Genomic DNA, 19194 nt, shown 5'->3' with positions numbered 1-19194 from the left:
AGGAAATATTAGATATTTAGGCATAAACATTTCCTCCAGGCTCTCAGAGCTAACAAAGCTAAATTATGTGCAATTATTAAAGACAGTAGAGGACGATCTCTCTCATTGGAAGTCCTTAACTATATCATTTATGGGGAGAGTTACATCCATTAAAATGATGATACTACCAAAAGTTAACTATTTGTTCTCAATGATCCCCATAAAACCAAAAATTAAGTGTCGCCATTCCGACAATTGGAGACCCATGTCGGAATGGCGACACTTAATTTTTTATCAAATGTCCCGCCATTCCGAAACTTTTTTCCTCCTATGGTCGGAATGGCGGTATGTTTTTTTTTTTTTTAACATACCGCCATTCCGACAGTTCCTTTTAATAGCCTATTTTTTACCCAAAACATTTTGCACTAATGATATGCCGGCAAACAAACTTTAATAATCTATTATCAAAATCCCCTGAATTTCAAATATAAAAATACAGATATTAATGTAACTCTGGCGAGACTGAAACTGATTAAGCAGAAATACAGTGTCAGTGAGCTGTCACAGCAGCCAGCTGGAGCGGCGCTCTCCACAGAGCCCATGCGTCTTTTGCACGCTGTCATCATATGCAAAAGTAATAATTGCAATAACAGATATCACGGCTACTGCACAGGACACAGTTGCGAGCACTCTGCCTTGCCTTGCCAATAGGAGAAGAGAGAAATGACAGCATAGAACGTATAAAACACAACAAAATGCAGTAAAAACGTTTATTCATGTTATTCACGTGATTTATGAGTACTCGCTCCAATTTTGGGAAGCGCGGATGGGCTTTGCGCATTTGTCACAAACACACAGCCGTTGCGCAAGGCTTTATACAGCCTGTTGATATCTTAAGGACCTAACTGGTCACACCTGGGAGTAAATGTCATGTAGAGATTGTTTTTACATGACATTACAGCTGAACATATAGCTTTCATCCACAAACCAACGTGGGAGAGCCCGAAGACGCATGTGCCAGACGCACATAGGCATGCGTAAAACCAATTTTGACCACTTCATACTTTTTATTTGCTTTCTTTTAGTTAACTTTCGTTTCTTTTGGATTCTTGTGCGTGTTATGGAGCCGTTTTGGTCCATGTTTGTAAGCCTTTTTTTCCTGGATTAAATTTTCGGAAGTTGAAACAAGTTGCATTGGAGTGTGTGATTGAAAACCACCGCGGACTGCTTCTCCTCCTCCAGTTGCCGAGACTTTGTGTTTTTAATAACGCTTGTCTATAAACATGTGTTAAACATATAAATTGCATGAACAGAAAGAAGGGACTCACCTGTTGAGTAACACACATTTCCTTATACGGAAAGCCTTGTCGGAATGGTGGGACATTTGAACGTCGGAATAACGGGATGTCGGAATGGTGGGACGTTTGCATGTCGGAATGGTGGTATGTCGGAATGGTGGTATGTCGGAATGGTGGGATGTCGGAATAGCGGGATGTCGGAATGGCGGGATTTCGGAATGGGTGTTGCCACCCCCTTCGTCATATACACAGTTATTTATACATCACCTTCCACCATGAAGCGTTGTCCCTTTTTGTTTCTCTCTTTGTTCTTAAAATGCTGTTATGCATGTCTAAACCATCCATCCATCCATCCATCATCTGCCGCTTATCCGGGGGTCGGGTCGCGGGGGCTGCAGCTTGAGTAGAGAAACCCAGACGTCTCTGTCCCCGGCCACTTCCTCCAGCTCTTCCGGGGGGACCCCGAGGCGTTCCCAGGCCAGCCGAGAGACATAGTCTCTCCAGCGTGTCCTGGGTCTTCCCCGGGGTCTCCTCCCAGTGGGACATGCCCGGAACACCTCCCCAGAGAGGCGCCCAGGGGGCATCCTAACCAGATGCCCGAGCCACCTCATCTGACTCCTCTCAATGCGGAGGAGCAGCGGTTCTACTCCGAGCCCCTCCCAGATGACTGAGCTTCTCACCCTATCTCTAAGGGAGAGCCCAGACACCCTGCGGAGGAAACCCATTTCGGCCGCTTGTATTCGCGATCTTGTTCTTTCGGTCACTACCCAGAACTCGTGACCATAGGTGAGGATGGGAACGTAGATTGACCAGTAAGTAGAGAGCTTCGCCTTCTGGCTCAGCTCCCTCTTCACAACGACGGGTCGGTGCAGAGCCCGCAACACTGCAGACGCCGCACCGATCCGCCCGTCAATCTCCCGCTCCATTCGTCCCTCACTCGTGAACAAGACCCCGAGATACTTGAACTCCTCCACTTGGGGAAGGATCTCATTCCCGACCCGGAGAGAGCATTCCACCCTTTTCCGGCTGAGAACCATAGTCTCGGATTTGGAGGTGCTGATTCTCATCCCAGCCGCTTCACACTCGGCTGCGAATTGCTCCAGTGAGAGCTGAAGGTCACGGCCTGACGACGCTAACAGAACCACATCATCTGCAAAAAGCAGAGACCCGATTCTGACGTCGCCAAATCGGACACCCTCAACGCCCTGGCTGCGCCTAGAAATTCTGTCCATAAAAGTTAGGAACAGAATCGGTGACAAAGGGCAGCCCTGACGGAGTCCAACTCTCACCGGAAACGTATCCGACTTACTGCCGGCAATGCGGACCAAACTCTGGCACCGGTCATACAGAGACCGAACGGCCCCTATCAAGGGCTGTTTGGCGCATAGGCACAAACAACAGTCAGGACGGCACCCCCCACAGGACTCCACGAGGGACACGGTCGAACGCTTTCTCCAAGTCTACAAAACACATGTAGACTGGTTGGGCGAACTCCCATGCACCCTCCAGGATCCTGCCGAGGGTATAGAGCTGGTCCACTGTTCCACGGCCAGGACGAAAGCCACACTGCATCTCCTGAATCCGAGGCTCGATTATCCGACGGATCCTCCTCTCCAATACCCCCGAATAGACCTTACCAGGGAGGCTGAGGAGTGTTATACTATAGTTGGAACACACCCTCCGGTCCCCCTTTTTAAAGAGGGGGACCACCACCCCAATCTGCCAGTCCAGAGGCACTGTCCCTGATGTCCACGCGATGCTGCAGAGGCGTGTCAGCCAAGACAGCCCTACAACATCCAGAGCCTTGAGAAACTCAGGACGGACCTCATCCACCCCCGGGGCCTTGCCACCGAGGAGCTTTTTGACCACCTCGGCAACCTCAGCCCCAGAAATGGGAGGCCCCGTCTCCGAGCTCTCCGACTCTGCCTCTTCCGAGCACGTGTTGGTAGGATTGAGGAGTTCCTCGAAGTACTCCCCCCACCGACTCACAACATCCCTAGTTGAGGTCAGCAAAGCCCCGTCCCCACTGTAAACAGTGTTGACTGTGAGCCGCTCCCCCCCCCTGAGACGCCGGATGGTGGATCAGAATCTCTTCGAGGCCGTCCGTAAATCGTTCTCCATGGTCTCACCGAACTCCTCCCAGGCCCGAGTTTTTGCCTCTGCAACCGCCAACGCCGCGGCCCGTCTGGCCTGTCGGTACCTATCAGCTGCTTCCAGGGTCCCACTGGCCAAAAAGGCCTAATAAGACTCTTTCTTCAGCTTGACGGCTTCCCTCACCACTGGTGTCCACCAGCAGGTTCGAGGGTTGCCGCCACGACAGGCACCGACCACCTTACGGCCACAACTCCGATCAGCTGCCTCGGCAATGGAGTCACGGAACATGGCCCATTCGGACTCAATGTCAATGGTTGAAGCTCTGCCGGAGGTGGGAGTTAAAGCTCCTTCTGACGGGGGATTCTGACAAACGCTCCCAGCAGACCCTCACAATACGTTTGGGCCTGCCAGGTCTGATCGGCATCCTCCCCCACCAGCGGAGCCAACTCACCACCAGGCGTTGATCAGTTGACAGCTCCGCCCCTCTCTTCACCCGAGTGTCCAGGACATACGGCCGCAAGTCCGATGATACAACCACAAAGTCGATCATCGAACTGCGGCCAAGGGTGTCCTGGTGCCAAGTGCACATATGGACACCCTTATGTCTGAACATGGTGTTCGTTATGGACAGTCCATGACCAGCACAGAAGTCCAACAACATAACACCACTCTGGTTCAGATCGGGGGGGCCGTTCCTCCCAATCACACCCCTCCAGGTCTCACTGTCATTGCGCACGTGAGCATTGAAGTCCCCCAGCAGAACGAGGGAGTCTCCGGTAGGAGCATTCTCCAGTGCCTCCCCCAGAGACTCCAAAAAGGGTGGGTACTCTGAACTGCAGCACAGGGACAGCAGTCCAAGTCTTCTTTCCTCTTCTTCTTTCCTTGTCCCCCGGTCTGGTTCAGTTCAGTTCATGTCATATATTGTAAACAGAAATAAATAAATGGGCATCAAGGGGAGCTTTACATTTATAAAACTTCCCTTGGCAAAGCAAATCTGTTTGGCATCAAAGGTATTCAGACTACAATTCTTCTGAAGGGAAAAAAAAAAAAAAAGTAAAGAAGACAGTTCTGCCGAAAGCCAGGGACTAGACCTGTTCTAAGTTCTATACTTTTTAAAAGGGGCGTGTTTATCAACTATGGAATTAGAAGATTTACAAAAATGGTCAAGTGCTAGATCTTCATCTGGGATTTTAACAGTGTCATATAACTATTCAACAGATCAGTTAAAAAAAAGCCTGCTCATGGAGATGTTTCAGGATCTGAATACCAAGCGTGGACCTAATTTTTTCATTTTTGCAATTCTGATACAGGCTATTGAGCGGTGATAACTAACACCAAGTTCAGATACTGCGGATTTTCTACGTTTGATTTGTTAAGATTGAGCAAATCAGGGACAACCTTGAAGGATCTCTTTGGTTTTGTAGGATCAGCAATTACCTGAGAAAGGTTGATATTGGTACACACCTTTTTTAAATGATCAGAGGCAGAGTCCAACTTGTTTAAATTAAAATTGCCACACAGAGATTGGGTTTAGGCCACATGCACACAGAATGACATCAACAAATATAAGAAATATTAAATATTTACACATAGATTTTTGAATACATGTAGAGGAATGATACTTTGAAATGTGCTCATTGCGGAGTTATGATCAGTTGAGTAATGAAGGTTGAACTATTCTGGGAAAGAGGTTCTATTCCCAGCATCATGATGGACACTCCTGATATAGAAGGTTTCGCTAACGCATTGGAATTGTTTTACTATTTTCATATGCATGTGCAATGAAGAATTGCTTGCTGCTGATAAATGCAAAGAAGAACAGCTTACACATAGATGCTCACATATAGGCTGCTGAATGCAATGAAGACCTGCTTATCCAGTAAAGTTCAATGTCAATCTGTAATATTCAATTAGGATTTGCAAAACAGTGAAGTTAAACAATGAATGGGTCCATAGTCGGTATGAGAAGACTACAGGAATATTTACCTGGGTGTACGTTCAAACAGAGATGAGAAAATTGTGATAAATAATTGTTTGTTTGTTTGTTAGTATGTATATGAATGTTATGTGTATAAACTGTGTTGAGTTATAGTTACTCAGTAGTGTCTCAGTGAAACAACCGACGGGGGAAGCCTTGCGGTGACAACAAAAGCAGTGTTTTATTGATCAGTCAAGTTGCTCCAGTGTACTCCATACAAACTGATTGGCTACTGAAGGGATAGAAAATGGGCAATACTTGTTTTAAAGCAAACAAGGAATTAGATGGGAAAAATACATGTTTTAACGGGACCCAGACAATATTAAATACTCAGACAGATGGGAGAAGAAGTGTAGTTTTGTAGGAAATCACAAAATTATTACATAAAATTAGTGAAATCAATTGAAGAATGCCTTTCTGAAGAGCTGTTTACCACAGATGAGCAGCTTTGCGACCAAGCACATTGTAGATCGCTTTACTGCAAAAATGATCTAATTTAATGGATTGGTTTAGACATGCATAACAGCATTTTAAGAACAAAGAGAGAAACAAAAAGGGACGCTTCATGGTGGAAGGTGATGTATAAATAACTGTGTATATGATGAAGGGGGTGGCAACAACCATTCCGAAATCCCGCCATTCTGACATCCCGCTATTCCGACATCCCACCATTCCGACATCCCACCATTCCGACATACCACCATTCCGACATGCAAACGTCCCACCATTCCGACATCCCACCATTCCGACATCCCACCATTCCGACATCCCGCTATTCCGACGTTCAAATGTCCCACCATTCCGACAAGGCTTTCCGTATAAGGAAATGTGTGTTACTCAACAGGTGAGTCCCTTCTTTCTGTTCATGCAATTTATATGTTTAACACATGTTTATAGACAAGCGTTATCAAAAACACAAAGTCTCGGCAACTGGAGGAGGAGAAGCAGTCCGCGGTGGTTTTCAATCACACACTCCAATGCTACTTGTTTCAACTTCCGAAAATTTAATCCAGGAAAAAAAGACTTACAAACATGGACCAAAACGGCTCCATAACACGCACAAGAATCCAAAAGAAACGAAAGTTAACTAAAAGAAAGCAAATGCGCAAAGCCCATCCGCGCTTCCCAAAATTGGAGTGAGTACTCATAAATCACGTGAATAACATGAATAAACGATTTTACTGCATTTTGTTGTGTTTTATACGTTCTATGCTGTCATTTCTCTCTTCTCCTATTGGCAAGGCAAGGCAGAGTGCTCGCAACTGTGTCCTATGCAGTAGCCGTGATATCTGTTATTGCAATTATTACTTTTGCATATGATGACAGCGTGCAAAAGACGCATTGGCTCTGTGGAGAGCTCCGCTCCAGCTGGCTGCTGTGACAGCTCACTGACACTGTATTTCTGCTTAATCAGTTTCAGTCTCGCCAGAGTTACATTAATATCTGTATTTTTATATTTGAAATTCAGGGGATTTTGATAATAGATTATTAAAGTTTGTTTGCGAGGCTGTGGCCTCTGGATGTGCAGAGCTTGTGCGCCAAACTTTAGGGCGTATTTGCGCCGGCATATCATTAGTGCAAAATGTTTTGGGTAAAAAATAGGCTATTAAAAGGAACTGTCGGAATGGCGGTATGTTAAATAAAAAAAAAAACATACCGCCATTCCGACCATAGGAGGAAAAAAGTGTCGGAATGGCGGGACGTTTGATAAAAAATTAAGTGTTGCCATTCCGACAATTGGAGACCCATGTCGGAATGGCGAGATGTCGGAATGGCAGCATGTAACCATGATGAAGGAGAGACCATTTGAGCAGCACAGCCATTTCGCAGCACAGGGACAGCAGTCCAAGTTAAAGGATCTCCCACGTGGTATCACCTGTCACATTGTGTCAAGGCATCAAAAGAAGAAAAAATCAGCAAACTCAAGGACAAAAAGACGAAGACTCCGGTGAACGAAGAGAGAGGACTGACAAACCAGAAATACAAAAGGATTCTCGATATCAAGATCCAGAAGAAGAGGCTAACAATGCCACGAACACTTACGATGCTGGGAATGATGCCAGCAATGAACAGAGAAGAAGATTCAGTGTCATCAATCTTCAACACGTGCCTCTAATGAGGGGGTGAATATAGAATCCTCAACGATTACAACGTCTCTGGGAACTGTGACAACAACAAGGTTTAAACCATTTTGATATATATTGTAACCTATTGGCTAAGGAATAGTGCTGAAAATGAGGTAAATCTAATACACCACTGTCCTTGGTCTTCTGTAGGGTTTTTAAACTAATACGTGGTGGTTTGTTTTTCCACAGAAATTTGGAGATGCATGAATCTAGTGACTTAAACCAAGTAGCAGATGGTTTTATGGGGATCATTGAAAACAAATAGTTAACTTTTGGTAGTATCATCATTTTAATGGATGTAACTCTCCCCATAAGTGATATAGGTAAGGACTTCCAACGAGAGAGATCGTCCTCTACTGTCTTTAATAATTGCACATAATTTAGCTTTGTTAGCTCTGAGAGCCTGGAGGAAATGTTTATGCCTAAATATCTAATATTTCCTGACTGTAAAGTGATCGCAGTTATATTATGGACCCTACAGTTAATGGGCAGAACTGTGGTCTTAGACCAGTTGATAGAGTAGTCAGAAAGTGCTGAGAATTTATTTATGAGTGTGATCGTGTGAGTGAGAGACGTCTGTGAGTTCTGAAGGAAAAGTAACACATCATCAGCATAAAGACTTATTTTATGCTCAATATTTTGGGATTAATTACTCACAAACGGGTAAGAAAAGGTAGTATTGCCAGACCATACATGATCAAAACAGGGAGCGGAGGTCGTTCAGCTGCAAGAAGGTGTGAATGCCCGACTAAAGTTTATAAAAAGCGGGTAAGACAAGGTGCGAATGCCCGACAATGTATGATCAAAAGAGGGAGCGGAGGTTTTCGGCTGCAAGAAGGTCTGAATGTCCACCCATAATTCCTGAAAAATGATTAAAAAAAGAGTGCGAATGCCAAACCATACATCATCAAAAGCAGGAGTGGATGTGTTCGGCTACAAGAAGATTTGAATGTCCATCAATAATTGCTTTAAAACATGAAAGAAAATTTTCGAATATCAAACCGCACATGATCATAAGCGGGAGCGGAGGTGGTTCAGCTGCAAGAAGGTGTGAATGTCCGACTTAAGTTCAAATATATTAACAAAAGCGGGAGGAGAGGTGTTCGGATGAGAGTGGTTGAGAATTTCCAACCATAATCTATAAAATGCGGTGAAAAAAAAGGTGTGATAGAACACTAAAAGGTGGAGCGGAAGTGTTCGGCTGCAAGAAGGTGTGAATGTCTGACTATATTTGGTGAAAAGCAGGTGAAGCAAGGTCTGAATGCCCAACCTTACATTCTCAAAAGCGAGATCAGAGGTGTTTGGCTGCAAGAAGGCCTTAGTTTGCCAAAAGCGGGTAAGCTGCGAATGACCGACTAAATATCAACAAAAGGTCTTCGGATGCAAGTGGGTGTGAATATCCCACCATACAAGTATGGTGGAGAGGAAGCTGTGAACAGCCGACCATAGTTTGCAAAAAGCGGGTGAGAAAAGGTGCGAATGTCCAACCATACATGATCAAAACAGGGAGCGGAGGTGTTTGGCTGTGACAAGGTGTGAATGTCCACCCAAAATTAATGAAAAGCGGGCAACAAGTAGGTTTGAATGCCCAACCATACATCATCAAAAGCAGGAGTGGATGTGTTCGGCTACAAGAAGGTTTGAATGTCCGAGCATAGTTTGTAAAAAGCGGGTAAGAAAAGGTTCGAATGCCCAAACATACACCATCAAAAGAGGGAGCGGAGGAGTTCCGCTGTAAGAAGGTGTGAATGTCAGACCATAGTTGGTATAAAACGGGTAAGAAAAGGTTAAAATACCCGACTGTACACAATCAATAGCGGGAGCGGATGTGTTTGGCTACAAGAATGTGTGACAGTCCGACCATGGTTTGTAAAAAACGGGTAAGAAAAGGTTCGAATGCCCGAATATATACCATCAAAAGCGGAAGCGGAGGTGTTCGGCTGCAAGAAGGTGTGAACGTCCGACCAAAGTTTTTAAAAAGCAGTAAAGAAAAGGTTCGAATATCCAACCAAACATAATCAAAAGCGGGAGCAGAGCTGTTCGACTGCAAGTAGGTGTGAATTTGAATTTGCAAAAAGCTGATGAGAAAGGTTGAGAATGCCTGACTATACACCATCAAATACCGGAGCGGAGCTCCGAGCATAGTTTGTAAAAAGGGGGTAAGAATAGGTTCGAATGCCCGAACATACACTATCAAAAGAGGGAGCGGAGGTGTTCCGCTGTAAGAAGGTGTGAATGTCCGACCATAGTTGGTAAAAAGCGGGTAAGAAAAGGTTAAAATACCCGACTGTACACTGTAGTCGGACATTCACACCTTCTTGCAGCCGAACACTTCCGCTCCACCTTTTAGTGTTCTATCACACCTTTTTTTTCACCGCATTTTATACATTATGGTTGGAAATTTTCAACCACTCTCATCCGAAGACCTCTCCTCCCGCTTTTGTTAATATATTTGAACTTTAGTTTTACATTCAAACCTTCTTGCAGCTGAACCACCTCCGCTCCCTGTTTTGATCATATATGGTCTGGCTACTACCTTTTCTTACCCGTTTGTGAGTAATTATGGCTGGACATTCACACCTACTTGCAATCGAACACAACCTCTCTCGCTTTTGATGATGTATGGACCGGCATTTTTACCTTTTCTAACACATTTTTCAGCAATTATGGTCGGAGATTCACACCTACTCACAGCCGAACAACTCCGCTCCCGCATTTGATGATGTATAGTCGGTCATTCTCACCCTTTCTCATCAGCTTTTTGCAAATTATGATCTGACATTCACACCTACTTGCAGTCGAACAGCTCTGCTCCCGCTTTTGATTATGTTTGGTTGGATATTCGAACCTTTTCTTAACTTCTTTTTACATATTTTGGTTGGACGTTCACACCTTCTTGTAGCCGAACACTTCCACTCCTGCTTTTGATGATGTATGGTTGGGCATTCACACATTTTTTTTGCCCATTTTTCAGGAATTATGAGTGGAAATTCACACCTTGCAGCTGAACACCTCCTATCCCACTTATGATCATGTGCGGTTTGATTTTCGAAAAGTTTCTTTCATGTTTTCTAGCAATTATTGATGGACATGTAGACCTTCTTGCAGCTGAACACCTCCGCTCCCGCTTTTGATCATACATTGTCAGGCATTCGCACCTTGTCTTACCCACTTATTACAAACTTTAGTCGAACAGTCACACCTTTTTGAAGCCGAACACCACCTCTCCCGCTTTTGATGATGTATGGTCCAGCATTCTTACCTTTTCTAACACATTCTTCAGCAATTATGGTCGGAGATTCACACCTACTCAGAGCCGAACACCACCGCTCCCGCATTTGATGGTGTATAGTCGGGCATTCTCACCCTTTCTCATCAGCTTTTTACAAATTATGATCTGACATTCACACCTGCTTTTGATAATGTATTGTTAGGCATTCGCACCTTTTTTTTTACCCATTTTTCATGAATTATGGGTGGACATTCACACCTTCTTGCAGCCGAACACCTCCTCTCCCGCTTATGATCATGTGCGGTTTGATATTCGAAAATTTACTTTCTTGTTTTAAAGCAATTATTGATGGACATTCAAACCTTCTTTTTGATGGTGTATAGTCGGGCTTTCGAGCCTTTTTTTCCCGGTTTTTACAAACCATGGTCGGACTTTCACACCTTCTTGTAGCCGAACAACTCTGCTCCCGCTATTGATTGTGTACAGTCGGGTATTTTAACCTTTTCTTACCCGCTTTTTACCAACTATGGTCGTACATTCACACCATCTTACAGCGGAACACGTCTGCTCCCGCTTTTGATGGTGTATAGTCGGGCATTCGAACCTTTTCTTACCCGCTTTTTACAAACTATGGTGGGACATTCAAACCTTCTTGTATCCGAAAACCTCCGCTCTCTCTTTTGATCATACATTGTCGGACATTCGCACCTTTTCTTACCCGCTTTTTACAAACCATGGTCGGACTTTCACATCTTCTTGTAGCCGAACACATCCGCTCCCGCTATTGATTGTGTACAGTCGGGTATTTTAACCTTTTCTTACCCGCTTTTTACCAAGTATGGTCGGACATTCACACCTTCGTACAGCGGAACACCTCCGCTCCCTCTTTTGATGGTGTATGTTCGGGCATTCAAACCTTTTCTTACCCGCTTTTTCCAAACTATGGTCAGCTATTCACAGCTTCCTCTCCACCATACTTGTATGGTGGGATATTCACACCCACTTGCATCCGAAGACCTCCGCCCCAAATTTTGTTGATATTTAGTCGGACATTCGAACCTTACCCGCTTTTGGCAAACTATGGCCTTCTTGCAGCCAAACACCTCTGATCTCGCTTTTGATGATGTAAGGTTGGGCATTCAGACCTTGCTTCACCTGCTTTTCACCAAATATAGTCGGACATTCACACCCACTTGCATCCGAAGACCTCCGCCCCAAATTTTGTTGATATTTAGTCGGACATTCGCACCTTACCCGCTTTTGGCAAACTATGGCCTTCTTGCAGCCAAACACCTCTGATCTCGCTTTTGATGATGTAAGGTTGGGCATTCAGACCTTGCTTCACCTGCTTTTCACCAAATATAGTCGGACATTCACACCTTCTTGCAGCCGAACACTTCCGCTCCACCTTTTAGTGTTCTATCACACCTTTTTTTCACCGCATTTTATACATTATGGTCGGAAATTTTCAACCACTCTCATCCGAAGACCTCTCCTCCCGCTTTTGTTAATATATTTGAACTTTAGTCGGACATTCAAACCTTCTTGCAGCTGAACCACCTCCGCTCCCTGTTTTGATCATATATGGTCTGGCAATACTACCTTTTCTTACCCGTTTGTGAGTAATTATGGCTGGACATTCACACCTACTTGCAGCCGAACACAACCTCTCTCGCTTTTGATGATGTATGGACCGGCATTCTTACCTTTTCTAACACATTTTTCAGCAATTATGGTCGGAGATTCACACCTACTCACAGCCGAACAACTCCGCTCCCGCATTTGATGGTGTATAGTCGGGCATTCTCAACCTTTCTCATCAGCTTTTTGCAAATTATGATCTGACATTCACACCTACTTGCAGTCGAACAGCTCTGCTCCCGCTTTTGATGATGTATGGACCGGCATTTTTACCTTTTCTAACACATTTTTCAGCAATTATGGTCGGAGATTCACACCTACTCACAGCCGAACAACTCCGCTCCCGCATTTGATGATGTATAGTCGGGCATTCTCACCCTTTCTCATCAGCTTTTTGCAAATTATGATCTGACATTCACACCTACTTGCAGTCGAACAGCTCTGCTCCCGCTTTTGATTATGTTTGGTTGGATATTCGAACCTTTTCTTAACTTCTTTTTACATATTTTGGTTGGACGTTCACACCTTCTTGTAGCCGAACACTTCCACTCCTGCTTTTGATGATGTATGGTTGGGCATTCACACCTTTTTTTTGCCCATTTTTCAGGAATTATGGGTGGACATTCACACCTTGCAGCTGAACACCTCCTATCCCACTTATGATCATGTGCGGTTTGATATTCGAAAATTTACTTCCCGCTATTGATTGTGTACAGTCGGGTATTTTAACCTTTTCTTACCCGCTTTTTACCAACTATGGTCGGACATTCACACCGTCTTACAGCGGAACACCTCTGCTCCCGCTTTTGATGGTGTATAGTCGGGCATTCGAAGCTTTTCTTACCCGCTTTTTACAAACTATGGTGGGACATTCAAACCTTCTTGTATCCGAAAACCTCCGCTCTCTCTTTTGATCATACATTGTCGGACATTCGCACCTTTTCTTACCCGCTTTTTACAAACCATGGTCGGACTTTCACATCTTCTTGTAGCCGAACACATCCGCTCCCGCTATTGATTGTGTACAGTCGGGTATTTTAACCTTTTCTTACCCGCTTTTTACCAACTATGGTCGGACATTCACACCTTCGTACAGCGGAACACCTCCGCTCCCTCTTTTGATGGTGTATGTTCGGGCATTCAAACCTTTTCTTACCCGCTTTTTCCAAACTATGGTCGGCTATTCACAGCTTCCTCTCCACCATACTTGTATGGTGGAATATTCACACCCACTTGCATCCGAAGACCTCCGCCCCAAATTTTGTTGATATTTAGTCGGACATTCGCACCTTACCCGCTTTTGGAAAACTATGGCCTTCTTGCAGCCAAACACCTCTGATCTCGCTTTTGATGATGTAAGGTTGGGCATTCAGACCTTGCTTCACCTGCTTTTCACCAAATATAGTCGGACATTCACACCTTCTTGCAGCCGAACACTTCCGCTTTTAGTGTTCTATGAGGCATTCACATATTTTTTTTCACCGTATTTTATAGATTATGGTTGGAAATTCTCACCCACTCTCATCTGAAGACCTCTCCTCCCGCTTTTGTTAATATATAGTCGGGCATTCGAACCTTTTCTTACCCGCTTTTTACAAATTATAGTCGAACATTCACACCTACTTGCAGCTGAATACTTCCGCTCCACCTTTTAGGTATGTATGGTTGGCATTTGCACCTCTTTTTATACTGATTGCTGAAGATTAAGTTGTACTTTCTCAAACTACAACATTTTTTTATTTGTTGAAACTTGATTTGAAGTGGATAAATAAGGAGGACAAACAGTTTTAAGTCAGGCTGATAGAAGGAATTAATTTTATAGCAAAATCTGTACTTCGTCATATGTCGAGAGATGCTTATTGCTGAAGAAGTTCTTTCTCATTCTACAAAGTACAACGTTGTTTATCGTTGAAACTTGATTAGACATGAATAAATATGAAGGACAAAGCAGTCTTAACTTGGTTTGAGTTAAGGAATTCGTTTTATAGGAGAATCCGAATTCGTGCATAACTCATAAAATAGAGCTTATTTTCGGATTCCTGAAGAATGATTCTGGTTCTTTCTCATAATACAAAGTTTGTTGTTTATTGTTGAAACTTCATCAGAAGTGAAGAAATAAATGAATGCCTATCAACAAATGTGGGATCTAAACTCTAGTGCTTCCTCTAAAATAATTTCCTTTCTCAATTTAGAAATGTGTGTGTGTAAGTCACAACACCCGTGACACCAAAACGGCTTTCTTTTCTCTACACTCTGCACTATGAGCACACACACCAAATCAGAAAGGCTTTTTTCTCTCTTTTCTACATTATGGACTGTGGGGACACAAAACCGCTCTCTCTCTTTTTTTTTTTTATCGTGTGCCAGGGCGTTGTCTCATGTATTAGATTATGCTTAAGATACGAATGGGTTTATCAGTCACATCAGAATCCATACATACTGATCCTCCCGTAATAAAATGGTCGGATCTTATCAAACACACTTTGTTTCTTGTGACAATCAAGTCAGCGAAACAGCGTATACACGTCAAGACACTGAATCAAGTTTGCCACAAGAACTCATAAGTTTGGCAGTATTGCTCTGCCATCAGCAATGATACACCCATTTTATTTTCGTGAGACATGTGCAAGCACCTGTTCATCTACTGTTCTATCACTATGAATTAGTAATCTATTATCAATAAGGATACTTCTACAACTACTATCAAAGTATGTCCGGACTTCTTATGTTGTCAGTTGCTATATATGAATAAGTGGGTAGCTACTGACAAGCATTAAGCATGTCACACAGCCCAAACATATAACATTTCAGGACACACCACACAGTTAACAACCACAGTGAAGCGTGTCAAAGCCCAAACATGTAACATTCAACAGGACACTTACACAACACATTCAAATCAAACAGTCAGACAACATACAAGAACATATACCCCAGCCGGCATTGCTCCCTGCCTATTTTCGTACAGCACACTATGTGTGCGCACACCTTTATTCACAAACTCTTCAACTTATACTCTTTTACCGAAGCTGCTACAGCTCGATTGGCCAAATACCCTTAGATCCTATTTCGGTGAATTTGACATCTGCCTTGTATGTAACAGATTAGCGGTTTAGCAGTTTTAATTTAGTTTGAGTGAAGGAATTAATTTTATAGCAAAATCCGAAATCGTGAAGAACTAAGCTTATTCTCGGATTCCTGAATCTTTAGATTTGCTCTTTCTTTTACTGCAAAGTACAATGTTGAGCAGCACTAATGAGTTGTTTCTATTTTTGGCAGGCTTTACCTTTGCGGGTGAAGCCCTTTCTGTCTGTGCAAAAGAAATCTTCTTATTGTGCAGAGTGACTTCTTTGAGTAGAGTCGCCTTACTTGTTGCGACTGTGCCGATGTTCGAAGCTGGAGTGCAAAGTTGTTGCTTGAATGGTGCTTGCTGGAGCGTGCGGGAGTGCAAAGTTATACCATTTAAAAGGGCTGAAGAGTGCTCAGTGCAGCGGGTGGGCGACACTCTGGCCACCTTGAAAACCGAGATTACATCCACTACCAGGGGCAGCCCAAGTTCTGCCGCAAGTGTGGTGAGCATGGGCACCTGGTTGAGGCTTGTACCAAGGTGTTATGTGGGAAGAGCAGAGAAATTGGGCAAACTTTTGGAGAGTGTCCAAATGGCAGGAAATGTAATCTCTGTGGAGAATTAAATCACCTCTTCAGAGATTGCCCTAAATCTTTTGCCAACAAATTAAAGACGGTAAAGCCACAGTCAAGCCAACAAAGAGAAGGACCAAAGGTGGCAGTTGGTGAACAAAGTGAAGAGGTTGACCCAATAAATTCAAACTTCCCGCCAAAAGCTTGGATTGGAAGTGAGGAGCAAAAAGGGGAGGGGCCTGTAGAGGCCTCACCACTCAGTGTTGAAGTCTGTGAGAATTCACAGGCAGAGGGTGGAGCTACGCTAAATGAGGAGGAAGAGCAGACAGGTGAGTCTAGTGAAGATACTCACCTCCCCGAAGGTCAACAGCCGAAGAGGACGGCATCTGAGCCTCTGATTCCCCAGTGGTATCAGAGAAGAGGGGAAGGGTTAGGTCCCTTTCAGACAGTTCTTCAGTGGAAGAACCTAGAGTCTTCCCCTCCGACTCACCAAATGAGGTCTCCTTTTTAACTTCAGCTCTGCACTCGACCCCCAGGGACTCAAAGTTAAATGCAACATTGCGTCAGAGGCCAACACCGAGAGTCCGAAAATGAAATATAGATCAACCTACTCACTTTTCACCTAAAGAAATGAAGGAAGAGCTAGTTTCCCAAGAAATAACCTGTGTGTAATTTGTTTTGATAACTTAGAAAAACGAAAATGACATACCTACTTTCCTTTATGCTTTTAATGGTTCTCACCTTCTCAACACTAAATGTGAGAAGTGTGAAATCAAAGACAAGAGCCCAGAGTATTTTATCCATCTTAGACTCCATAAAATCAGATGTGTTTTTAATACAAGAATGTGGACTACCTTTTTTAAAAACCATAGACAATGGGAGGAAATGTGGCCCCATTTATCGATATGGAGTGGCTCAAATCAAAATAAAAATGATGGTGTGGCCATTCTAATTAAAAATCCGCATGTTCTGGTGAAAGGTAGCACAGTGGTGAGAGACGGACGGGCACTTTTAGCACACTTGAATTTTATGGGGCAAGACTTTAACCTCTTAAATATTTATGGTTTCAATGGAAAAAATGAAAGGTATGACCTTTTAGAAGATATACAGCTTTACATGCTAGGGCAAGTACCTTTAGTTGTAGGAGGGGATTTTAACTGTATCTTGAGCAGGAAAGATAGAAAAAGAGCAGGGGTAGATTTTAAAGTGGATAAGACTTCGATTTTACTTCAGGGCATATGCAGGGATTTTAAGCTTACTGACTGTTTTAAAACCATGCATCCCAGAGAGGAGGGCTTCACCTGGTTTAGTCATGATGGCACCAGAGCCTCTCGCATTGATTATTTCTTTACTAGAGATTGCCCACCCACTGATGTTAGATTAACCCCTGTTTTCTTTTCAGACCACCTTATGCTCTCCTGCACCCTTTCACCCCCTTCTGGTGTGACGGTAGGAAGTGGTCTGTGGAAACTCAACTGTTCCCTGTTGGAGGATGAAATCATAGTCAGTCAGTACAGGGAATGTTATAAAGAGTGGCAGACCCTTCAAGACCTCTACGAAACACATGCACAATGGTGGGAAATGGTGAAGGAAACGACCCAGACTTTTTTTAAACAGCAAGGTAAACGTAAAAAAAGGAAAGAGAATAGATGTATGATGGGACTACATAAACGCTTACAGCGCTACTTTAAACTAAATCAGTGTGGCATAGACTTTAAAGAAGAAATCAAAGATGTCAAAAAGGAAATGTCAGTTTTAGCAGAAATAAAGAGTAAAGGAATTTTTGTAAGAAGCAGGGAGCAGGAAATTGAGGAAGGTGAAAAAGAAAGAAAGTTATAAATAAAAAGGAGTGTATTCAAAATCTAAAAAGAGAAGATGGGTTTTTAACAAAATCCACACAAGAGATGATTGAAACTGTACATACCTTTTATAGTAACATGTACAAAGAGAAACCAGTGCACTTGGAAACATCGGCAGAAATCTTAAAATTCGTTGACAAAACCGTAAAAGAGAATGCACACTTGACACAGAATTTTACTGCTTTAGAGTTAAAAAAATGCCTAACAGGTTTTAAGAGAAGTCGAGCTCCGGGTTTAGACGGGCTTCCTGCAGAATTCTATCTGACCTATTGGGACCTTTTATCATCAGACATTTTAGATGTTTTTAAAGATTTTGAAAAACTCGACCGACTGCCTGACAGTTTTAGAGTGGGAATAGTGACTCTACTTTATAAAAAAAATGATAAGACTGACCTAAAGAATTGGAGGCCCATCACACTTTTAAACTTTGACTGTAAACTTTTTAGCAAGGTTTTAGCGACACGGATGTCCTCTGTTTTAGAGGAGGTAATTCACCCAGACCAAGCTTGTGCCATCTCAGGGAGACAACTCACCGACAGCCTCGTACTGATTCGAGACATCATTGATTACGCTAGAGACAGAAACACCCGGCTTGTCATCTTAAATTTAGACTTTGAAAAAGCATTTGATCGGGTCTCGCATCAATATCTCTTTCAGGTGTTGCAGCCATCGAAAAGGGCCCGATTGTTCCTACTTGGTGAGCTTTGCTTGGTTGAGACGCTTGCCCCCCCCCCCCCTGCTCCTCGGCTGACCAAGTAGAAACAATCTATTCGATGGCTGCCTTGTCTTGTAAGGCGACTCTACTCAGAGAAGTCACTCTGCAAAGTAGCAAGATTTCTTTTGCACAGACAGAAAGGGCTTCACCCGCAAAGGTAAAGCCTGCCAATAATAGAAACAACTCATTAGTGCTGCTCTCCACGGAAGTCTTTAGTAAAAGGCGAAAGACTTGTATGTTATGAAGAGAAACCAGAGTACGATTATCCGTCACTGCGGGAGCAGGGCATCAGGCTAGTTGGTATAGCCACCTTCCCCATGGTGAGCTTTGCTTGGTTGAGACGCTTCCCCCCCCCCCCCCCCCTGCTCCTCGGCTGACCAAGTAGGAACAATCGGGCCCTATTCGATGGCTGCCTTGTCTTTTACTCTATGCAAAAGACAAGGCAGCAACAAAAACACCACGAGAATCCCGTATTGAGGCTTTGTTCTGACCGCTCATTCGGTGTCGCGTTTCTTTCAAGCAATTCTCCCGGTTAGCCGACACTCGGCTCGCTCCCATAGCCGTGTTAAAGTCTACTTCGCATTCACTCTCTTTTCTCAGCAGACTCTTGGGATTTTATCTATAAAATGAATT

The 19194-nt window shown here is 43.7% G+C and overlaps 1 non-coding gene across 1 annotated transcript; it reads right to left on the bottom strand.

The window, feature by feature from the left end:
* Window positions 1–18707: 18707 nt before the first annotated feature.
* On the bottom strand, window positions 18708–18821 carry LOC140279032 (U5 spliceosomal RNA). The gene has a single exon (XR_011909238.1). It is a non-coding gene; the product is annotated as a U5 spliceosomal RNA (small nuclear RNA).
* Between the last annotated feature and the right edge of the window lie 373 nt (window positions 18822–19194).

The sequence above is a fragment of the Leuresthes tenuis genome, unplaced genomic scaffold, assembly GCF_036924035.1.
Source record: "Leuresthes tenuis unplaced genomic scaffold, fLeuTen1.0.hap1 SCAF_20, whole genome shotgun sequence".
NCBI classification, from domain to species: Eukaryota; Metazoa; Chordata; class Actinopteri; order Atheriniformes; family Atherinopsidae; genus Leuresthes; species Leuresthes tenuis.
The sequence above is the reverse complement of the archived record's forward strand: the minus strand, read 5'-3'. Positions and strand labels throughout refer to the sequence as shown.